Genomic DNA, 10907 nt, shown 5'->3' on the forward strand with positions numbered 1-10907 from the left:
CCCAGGTTACCCTGTATCATGAATGAGTTATACAAAGACCTTAACAACCGTTTACTGTAATTGACAGCATTTTGGGCTAGCATTTGCCCTTGAAATCAGATTTTATGTCATTTAGAGCCACGTCTAGCATACGTTTGAGATGTAATGAAGAATCTAGCAACATCTACCACAGGAAAACATTTTAGAATCAAACTTGTTGAACCGCAAATACTTTTCAGAGGGGCAAATGAAACACTTTTTGATAAAGTGTTATTCAGAAATATTTTCTGCTATATGTAAATTATACTTTTTCTGTACTATTTGATGGGAACTATTTAAAACACCATGTGTGATATGTATTTGTTATTTTTTAATATTTTAGTTTTTTATGTACAGAGATTGAACTGTTGCACTTTGATATTCCCATTAGGGAGAAGCTCGGCTAATTGGTTAGAGACCAAATATAATATATTTCTTTCTACTCGTGTTAATTTAAATTCTTCGAACTGTTCATTATTAAGCAACAATTATGGGTATGCCATTCCAAAATAAAAAAAAATTGTTGATCAGTAGGAAGTGTCTTTTATTTACTCAGTATTTGCTGAGCACTCAACATTAACAAGCATTGTAAAAGAGCTTATTTGATTTTTTTCACAGGCTTCTTATACTTCATAAAAAATATATTGGAAGGGCAATGTGCAAACGAAATATCAATTGCAAGAAAGTTTTTGGGGGTAGTTATATATTGTGAGAAGTTGGCCTGATATATGCTGTCCACTAGTTATAGTGGGCACCTTGTATCAGTCCAAACAACACCTTATGGTGATAGGTTAAAGACAACCTTTATTGAAAGCTATCCTAGTGGTTGCTATGGAGAGCAGCCTTCAGGCTAAGTCTTGAAGGAATGTAAAGCAGCTTGTTTTACCAGTCTATAATCTCTTGAATGACCAAATGAAAGGACAACCACACCAGGTATATATTTAAAATATATGTATTTAAGATAAAACACACCCCCCTAGTCTCTTTATGAGGCTGGAGTTCGAAGTACTTAAGTTACAAGTCAGTATTCAACAGTAATAGCACAAATACACGTTTGGGCCCTAGGGGCATACCAAACCATATACCAATAAAGTGGTATAAGAACCACGACTGAGCTAGACACAAGGCCTAGAGCCTTTAGAAGTGCTTGGACCACAAGGAACCACCGAAGGCAGTGACACAGGGGACCCACGGGGGACGCGTACTGTGTGAGAACACAGCCGCGAATCGCCGTTAACTTCTATGGGGAATGTCACGGTTGGAAATTGAGAGTTTAAGGACACTTAGAGGATGACTACGAGCGAACCTTTTTGGACTTAGAGGTGTGTAAGGCCAACACCCACGGGAGCACCGAAGTACTCGAGTTACCTCACCCAGGGAAGCCGGGTGCATAGGTGTCAAATGGTGTCGGGTCACGTCGCTGGTTTCAATGGAAGCTGCTCAGGAAGTGCCGCTGCCGTGAAGAGGAGAAGTGTCCGGGGAGATCCAAGCCTGGATCTAGTATGGAAGGAACCGGAAAGCAGAGGGGACAGAGTCTGGGTCACTTACCAGTGACCAAGGGCAAGATAGTCCCATGCCCACAGATGTCGGGTGCTTCAGGTGAGTTGATGGGTGTCTTGATTCTTCAGCCACGAGGTCCAGGAGCCAGATTCGAGCTGTCCCATGAAGTTTGTCGAGTGCTGCGGTGTCGGTGACCAGATTGGACCCAACAAGCCTTGGCAACGGCAAGTCACTTGGAAATAGAAAAAGGACGTCGGTGCAGACCAGCAAGGTCTGGTAGACTCATCCAGTGAGGGTAAGTTGGGGCACGTCTGGAGCCACCAGGAAAGCCCAATCAGAAGAGAAGTTGCCTTCGTGGGGACCTACTAGCCAACGGACTAGGGATTGTGAAGGAGCCTCAAGTGGTCACACTGGAAACTAGCCCACGGGTCACTCGTGGAGTGGAGGCCAGAAATCTTTGGTGCAGGAGGTGCTCAAGGCTGGGGCTACTCGGAACCCAAAGCACAACTTCGAGGAAGGCCAGGAAGATGATGGATCAGCAAAAGATCACGGTGTCCAGGGGTCACGTTTCCACATCACCCACGATAGCCACGGTCCTCAGCTTTGCTTTGTACTCAGGGTAGCCTCGGGGATGTCTGGAAACCTACCTCTGGTGATGCGAAGACTTCGGTGTCCAGCAGGAGCTTCAGAATTGCAGACCAGACAGTTGCTTCTTTGGTGCCTGCCAAGCAGGGGAGTCACTCCTTGACCCCAAGGGAGATTTCTTCAGTTTTCTAGCGAAAATAGAAAGTTGAAGGTCCAGGATATACGCTGCAGAGTTTCGTCCAGGGTAATCTAAAGTCGCAAGGACTGGGTTCCCATACTTATACAAAGTTTGGGGGTTGGACATACTCTGGGGACCCACCTATGGGAGGGTGTGGAAAGAGGGGTGGTTACACCCATTTCCTTTGTCCAGTTTTGTGCCAGAGCAGGGGCAGGTAGCCCCTGCAACTGGTTTGAACTGGACTATGCACAGAGACACCAAGTGTGCCCCCAGTGCAGGACTTCAAAGCACCAGGGAGTGCTCCCCCCCCAGCCCCAATGCACATCTGCTTGTCTGGGGAGGTGGTTACACCTCCCTGGGACAGGAGACATATTATACAGGCCTCCCCTGCCAGAGTTTCGGTCAGCAGCAGGAGGCCAGACCTGTGTCTGTGGCAGAGGCATCCATTTTGTGATGCCAGGGCTGTAGAAAGTCTTTACCGGGTAGATCAGTGTGAACATGTCTCTCCCTCTAGAAGGGTGGAATGCTACCCCTGCCATCAGAACTGGTGGGGGGGGGGGGGTAGTATTCCAAAGCGTTTGACACCAAACACGACATGTTTCCGTGCAGCCAGTCCAAAGTTAGCATTTACCGCGAGGTTATAATGCACTTAAGAGTATATGGTCAGCATCAGAGGAGGTACTCCGAACGCTGCAGAGGGGCTCTTATCATGCAGGGGCACCCTCTCACATAAAAACAAAGCACTGCCTTCAGGATTGTTAAGGCATGCCATAGTAGTGACTTATAGGTTTTCTATGTGTGTGCAATGGTAGTGATATAGGTAGCCTATACCACTGTAAGGGGTGCAAGCACCACCTTACCCAGGCTGCAGTAGCAGACCTGTGGTATCATTTTTGAGTGCTTCCCAGGGGTGGCATAATACATGCTTCAGCCCCTGGTAGGCCTCTGAGGTACCTATGCCCTAGGTACATAGTATATGCTAGGGGCTTATAAGGCACTCCAGAATCCAATTATAAATGTACCTAATGTACATGGAAACCATTTTAGAGAGGAAGCAGCTAGGCTGTGTTCCTGATTAGCAGGGCCACAGCCAGACTAAGGTCGAAAAACAGTGAAACACCAGCAAAAAGTAAGGGTACCCCTGTGAAGCAGATCCTACTCTCCTACAGATATGTTAGCCATGTATGTATTAAAATACGTATTTTTTGTGTGTCTTACAGCCATATACACCCAGGAGGCTCCTGGAATATTAACATATACATAGGTATACAAAATGAAATTGCTGATATTGACAGTTATATTTCCAGATTCAAAATATAAAAGAAAATAGCGCCATGTCGTTGATAACATTACCCAATGTCTTCTGCCTGCTGCCCCCCCAAGTCTTTGCAACTGAAAATATCCACTAAGAAAGCTTCCGTCAACAACTACTCTATTCTCTCCGCGGCCTGCAAAATCGAGGCAACCGGTTCCAGATAGAGACCTCAGTAGCCCACCCATTTTTTTCATATCCTGGAATGTTTCTGAGGACATCCTCTCACTTTAAAAATCGGTAACTCCAAGCCCATACAGAAATTCATTCCCCTCCTCCACACCTCTACCCGGGTAGGGGATGGGGCCCTCCATGCTCTGACTATGTCACGCTTCACCACTGTGAGGCCCAAGAACAACGGGTGACGTTTATACCTATTACCTCCTATACCCTGCATGATGTGTAAGAGAGCTAGTTTTGGTGAGGCGGCCATATCCCAACCCTAGACCTCCAAAAGGGAGCTTAAGACCTTCCTCTGAAGTGCCGTACACTGCCAGACTGTATGAAACCAAGTGCCCATTTCAGAATTACATCTCAAGCAAGTAGGGGAATCCACCAAGCCGGCTCTCCATAGTCTATGCCTAGTGAAGTATACCCGATGGAGGTATTTAAATTGTATGAGTTGAAGACGCAATGCTATTGCCGCACCACGCGTGGATTCTGATGCTTCGGTCAAATCATCCCCGTCTAACTGTCCAAGGTCACTCCGCCAGGTCTCTCGAAGTGTGTCTAATAAGGTGTGACTGTTGGGACCTATTGTGTTACATATTTTGGTGATCATATGATTGCCTAAATCACTCATAAAAACCTTTGCCTCGATGGGGTTGAACTCTGGTAGGGCGTCCAGGTGTACGCTCGACGGTGAGAGGGCATGCCGAAATTAGAAATTAGAGATGTTTGTAAAATTGTGCATTGGGCATAGCAAATTCCCCCTGAAGCTCCTGGAATGATTTAAAAATTAGTCCCTGCATAACCACTCCCATCCACTGAAACCAGTCAGTGTCAAGAGTTGGGGTTGAAGACAATTATGCCACAGGGGGTCTCCCCGGTCAATTGCCCCGACCATCCCTCAGGCCCTGCCTCTATTGTGTAAATACAGTCCTTATCGCCAGCTGGAGGGTGCAAAGTGTTGCACCAGAATAAAGAATTGTGTGCAATGTTGTCTCGCCCATTAGCCAGCATTCTACTGAGTATGCCAGGTCTTGCCTATATCCATACCACCAGTCATTTAAACCAGAAGATGGGACGCTGCATAGTATGCCTGAATATCTGGAGTGGCTATTCCCCCACAGTATGTGGACTGGAAACAAGTTCTCAGGACGACCTGGGTGGATCCCCCACCCCAAAGGAATTGACCCAGAAGTGAGTTCACCTGCCTGAACCATGTAGTCGGAATTGGATACTAGTGATTTTGTATCTGATATAGTAGGTGAGGGAGGGAGACCATTTTAAAAGTTGCAGATCTGCCGAATAGGGACAGGGGCAGGTGAGACCAGGTTCTTATCTGTGCTTTAGTCTGCGTCATCAATGGGACCAGATTTCTGTCACACAAGACAGATTGGGAGGGAGGTAGAAACACTCCGAGGTAATTGAACCCCTCCGCGACCACAGTCACCTCCTTGAACCTGACATCTAACTCTGTCCTCTTCCTGAAAGGCCACAAGAACGATTTGCGGGCATTCATATAGAGGCCAGATGTTTCCCCAAATATCGTGGTCAAAAAGAAAGATCTCCCTTGGGACTAAGAATATCACCAATCTTTCAAACATACAGATTTCACACCAACAGGATGAGATAAGGCATCAACGAAGCAAACCAATTACTTAAAAGCAAATTTATTACAAATTAATCCAGAATTATCACATTAAGTCAAAATGTTATACATATACATAAAAAGGTAAACAGTTTACCAGATATTAAAACAAAGAATAAAACTTCCTTTGAAGAGCAATAACACATAAAATAAAATCACAATAAATCTACATATACAACAAAAAATTGGGAAAGAAAGCACAGGACAAATAATCCTATTCGGACACAGGAAATCGTTAACTCGCAGATTGATCAGTTCTAACCATAATAAATTTCAGTCACAGTGTACATGGCATAGAACCGTTATCATTGCAAATTTTCAACAATTTCCTTATATAAGAGCATCGACGCGTTTCGGTAGGCCACACAATACAGCCAACAACTTCCTCAGGATTAGTTGTAGATTCCAATTCTAATAATTTTAAAATAGTTATGGAAACATAGGAGAATCACAGTCTCTCTTGTCCAAGTTGAGTCCAATGCTCAGCGTTTCAGTTTCGTCACAAATCTTATATCTTCATTAGGTTTATTTTTCGTAGTTATTCATACGTCTATTTTTCATAAGTATCCTCATCTGGATAGAGATACTACAGATTTATTGCCGAATGCTTGTGTTTAATCCATACGGATCCTCTATCATTTATTTGCTGTATGTGTATCAATCCTGAGAGATACCCTTTAGTCTCCCGAATGATCTCTTAAATATGTTTCCGTTGTGTATCTAGAGGTCGGTAGAGATGAGTTCGTCCCAAAACTGGGATCAGGTAACTCCCTTGTTTGGGTCTGGTCACCTCCGCAAAGTGGATTCCTTCAAATCAGATGAACCAAATATCTGCATGATGCAAAGTATCCTGGGCCCTGACCGATTGAGATCATTGAGGAAAAACAGCACATGGTCTGCATAGAGCGCTATGAGGTCGAAGACGCCCCTGGCCCATTCAAAACCATTGCGTTGGGCATCTATTCTGACCCATGCTGCAAGTGGCTCCATAGGGAGAGCAAACAGATATGGGGAGAGGGGTCTTCCCGGGAAAGTCCCTCATCCAATAGAGAAGGTCCGAGAGGTGGCATCCGCCATGCGCACCGAAGCTGTAATATCTGTATATAAGAGTCGTATATAAGCCAGAACCTGAGGGCCAAAATTCAGTCTGCTTAGAAGTGCGAAAAGGTAGGTCCAACTAAGCGAGTCAAACGCTTTATCAATGTCTGCTAAGAGGAGGGCTTCCAGGCAATCCACGCGATCCACTGCCGCAATGGCATTATGGGCGTGACGGGATTTGTGTCTCCTAGCGCGGCCAGACATATAGCCCACCTGGTCTGGGTATATGAGGTTTGGGGTAGCAAACGGTTCACGAGGGCCTTAGCCATCAGCTTAGCTTTAACATTTAATAATGAGATTGGACAGCATGATGAGTGATGTTCGGGGGCCTGCCCGGTTTAAAAAAGACTACCACCTCCACGTGCCTCCAATCCTGTGAGGGGATCCAGTCTCCACAGCGGCGTCAATTGCTTCTAAGTAGTGGGGAAGGAACTGGACCCTTGAAAAATTCACTGGGGAAGTGGTTGGACCTAGGAGATTTACCAGAAGGCATCTCAATCAGTGCGGAAACAAGTTCGTCCACCGATAGTGGAACGTGAAGTTCTTCCCTCACCTCGTCTGAGAGCACCTTGGGGGCAAATCATCTAAGAAACGCTGTATTGTGGCCATTGGTAGAGTTTCTTTGGAGGTATGTAAATCCGTAATCGATTCGAGCTGGGTTAGATAATATTGTGCCGTCAGGGCTCTGGATGTCAGGAATGGAGTGTGGCTGCAGCGCCCTCTGGCAAAGTCGATGCAGCAGTGTGCTGGACTTATCCCCCCACTGATAGATCCTGCTGCGGGTAGCGAGCCAAGCCAGTTTGGCCTCCTCTAGTAGTTCATTGGAGTAAAGCTGCTATGTTACCTTCTGTCCCCCTACTCTCTTGATCAAGCTCAGTGAGTTGAGCCTCTGAGTCAGTTTCTCCTGTTTCTTGCGGCGATTTGCCGCACAGAAGGATATATCTGCGCCCCTTATGGTGGGCTTCATGGCCTTCCACATGACCCCTAAGTACTCCACCGATTCCGTGTTGTGCCCAAAATACTCTGTGATGGCCTGTTGCATGTGTAGTTTATACTGATGATCCTGCAAGTGCCACACCGAGAGGCGCCACTGAAAGGCCGGTCATTGCAGGCCCAGTGACAGCTCCAGTGTCACTGGGTAATGATCAAAGAGGCCTCTAGGCAATATCTCCGCCCCCTCATTCTGTGGAGGTATCCTGATGGAATACAAATTTAATCCAAGCAGGCAAAGGAATCATGTATGAATGAGTAATATGTAAACTCTTGGGCATAGGGATGCATTCTCCTCCATGTGTCTCTCCAATCTACCTCATCTGTCATGGACTGCAGTTTTGATTCCTGCTGTGGCACCAACCTCCCACCTCCACGCCATCTACCTGAGAGGGACACATCACGTAATTTCAGTCTCCTCCAGCTACTGTCAGGCCGCATGGGATCTCAGCCCAGGTGCTAGTCAGGCGTTCAACAAATGCCCAGGTCAGGGTAACAGACTCCCTATACAGCATACCTGTTATTGCATATCTTCCCTGGGGGTCTAGCCAGGATCTAAGGTGGATGAATAGAACCTTGCCATGGACCAGGACCGCCACCCCGTGGGTGCCCCTCATGAATCTGGAGTTGTATACCTGGTCGTATCCAAACCAGGACAGACATGGCACCTTGTTACCCAAGAGATGAATCTCTTGTAGGAGTTGGACATCCGCTCTATACCGCTTGGCCTGTTGGAGAATGGCACCTCGTTTAATCTTATCTAACATGCCCCACACATTCCAACTGGCAATACGTAGCTCCATCATCGGGCACTGTGTCACTTTCCGAGGTGCGGACCTAGGAGAAGCAATCACATGTGGGGAAGCCTATAAATGACGGTCGATTGAGGGCATGTGTGCATCAGGTGTACAGGCATGGCATTAAAAACAACATCAACAACATAAAACTGCCCAAAAAGAATATCCCCCTCCCCAATACCTCAAAACTGTTGAAGTATCTGTTGCGGCAGTAAGGTGGTCACATGGTCATGGGGGGCTACGATCTCTCCCCGCCAATGGATCCAAAGCAACTGTCCCTGAGACATTTACAGGTCTTTATAGTCAAAAGATGTCTTTAAAGGGGATGTAGCCAATGAGTATAGCGCCGCATCTTACACAGCATCTGCCACTGGTTATGGTCTACAGACTGATCATGAAAGTTCATTACCGCTGGGAGTCCTCTGACTTTGCATGATATGGGTTACGGGTTCTGGATCTGCGCTTGGACCGTGATCTAAGGACGATGAATCTGAGTCTAGCCTAGGGGTGTGTGTGGTTTTGTCTTGATAGTTTCATTTGTCCAGGCAAACCCCTCCTCTGGTATATTGAAGAATAGAGATTGTGATTTGTAGGAAACTCTGAGGTGGGCTGGATATAGCACAGCAAATTGAAGTTTCAGGGCATGGAGACGGGTCTTTCCCTCGCACAGAATTGCTGTTGTTGTTGGACCATCTTCGTATAGTCCGGGAAAAGCATTAGGCGGTGTGAAATGTAAAAAAGTGAGTCAAATCAAATCAAAATCAGCTTTATTAGGTGCAACAAATCTCACCATAAAAGCATACTATTATAAAAACATTCCTATATTTACATTGTCATCTCTAATTCATACAAATACAGGGACGAGAATTTATAAAATACATTTTCAAATGGTTGAAATCCATAAGGCAGTCTTTAAACCTTTTTTGTGGGTGCTAGGTGCAATAATACGTTATAAGCTAATCACGGACATTGCATTCATCTTAAGGGGTAAAGTGCTGGTGCGTAAAGATGCCCACTAATACCTAGAGTGCAGAGTGTCACATCTTATCAAGGGTAAACGATTAAAAACAGTACTAAGAGTAGTCTCAAGATTTTCATATATCAGTGCATTCAAGTGTGAATAATCTTTTATTTTCCTAATTGCAAGTTATACAGAACAAATTACAGAGTTTATGATTTTCACATTTTCCTGACTACATACAAAGTTAAAAGCATATTTATAATTAAAAGGCATATTAGATAAAAAAGAGGGGTTTTAAAACTGATTTCCGGATGCCCTTGTAAAAACTACAAAAAGAATAAAGTGCATCGTGGATTGTATAGATTTTCTATCACATGGGCTATTTGGCAGTTTGTGACACCATTTTTCCACCTTGGGGAAAGCAAATAAATAGTGTAGTGTACCCATCCTTAACCTTGTTAGCTAGAATCTCTGTTGTACATTTCTCCCCAATATTAAATATGACTGTATGCCCCTCACAAGCGGTCATTCACAATATGAAATGATGCTATGTTTTTGGCTAGCAGTCCGTTCTCTTTCATTTTCCATTATTTTTAAATATTTCAACTTTACTTCCATTTTACTGAACTCCTGGGGTCTTTCCCATTAATGTCGATTTTGCAATATTTTAGAAGGTTGAAAATGTACTCCAGCCATGGTCTCTTTCTACTTAAATCGAGAGCTAAACAGTCCATGATCAAGTGTTATGTAAAAAAACAAAATGTGTCTTTTGACCAGACACCATGCCAAAAGGTGAGACCGGCAGCATTTATTATATCACTAATGTGCGGGGTTGATAGTTCTTTATGGATTATATAGTTTGCAGTCGCACTGGGGACTGCCAACAATCTTTTTAAGAACTTGTTTTCTTGAATCTGTAGGGAAACGTTGTTAGATCTCCCCCAAATTGCTGCCCCATAACAAACCCTTGGGATACATTTGCTCTGGTAAAGTGCTAAAATTTCTCGGATGGGTTTGTTACCTATTTTTGCTGAAATTCTGAAAATGCTCTCTATGGATCTTAAAAATATCATATTGCATAATTCGATATGGGTGTTCCATGTACCATTCTTGTTAAAAAGCATCCCCAGATAGGAGAAAGATGAGACTCTGTTAATTACGACTCCATCTACGTGATGTTATTTGTTTTTAGACCTGCAGCTCCCACATGTCATTATAAAGGTTTTCTTTAGATTTAATTTAAGATCTTTCTCATTCATGTACAGAGCGAAATTTTCTATGAGTTTTTGTAGGCCATTTGCTGTCCTTGATATTAGGATAGCGTCATCTGCGTAAAATAGTACTGGCGTAGGACTAGACCCAACTTTCGGAGCATCTACGCTAACATTTTGTAAAAAGGGGTCTACGTTGTTAACATAAAGGGAGAACAGGAGGGGCGCTAGTACACAACCCTGTCTGATGCCACACATGACCCTAAAGTCAGGTGTACATTCCCCCATTTTTCCAAACCGTACCCTAGAAGTTAAGAGGGTATAGATCTGGGATAAGTATGTGATTATATCAGTGGGGGCCCCTAGCTCTTTCAATGTTTGCCATAATTTACAATGGTTGACTAAATCGAAAGCGCTGGTGAGGTCAACAAAACAGAGGTGTAG

Source organism: Triturus cristatus, chromosome 8, assembly GCF_964204655.1.
Source record: "Triturus cristatus chromosome 8, aTriCri1.1, whole genome shotgun sequence".
Classification (NCBI taxonomy): domain Eukaryota; kingdom Metazoa; phylum Chordata; class Amphibia; order Caudata; family Salamandridae; genus Triturus; species Triturus cristatus.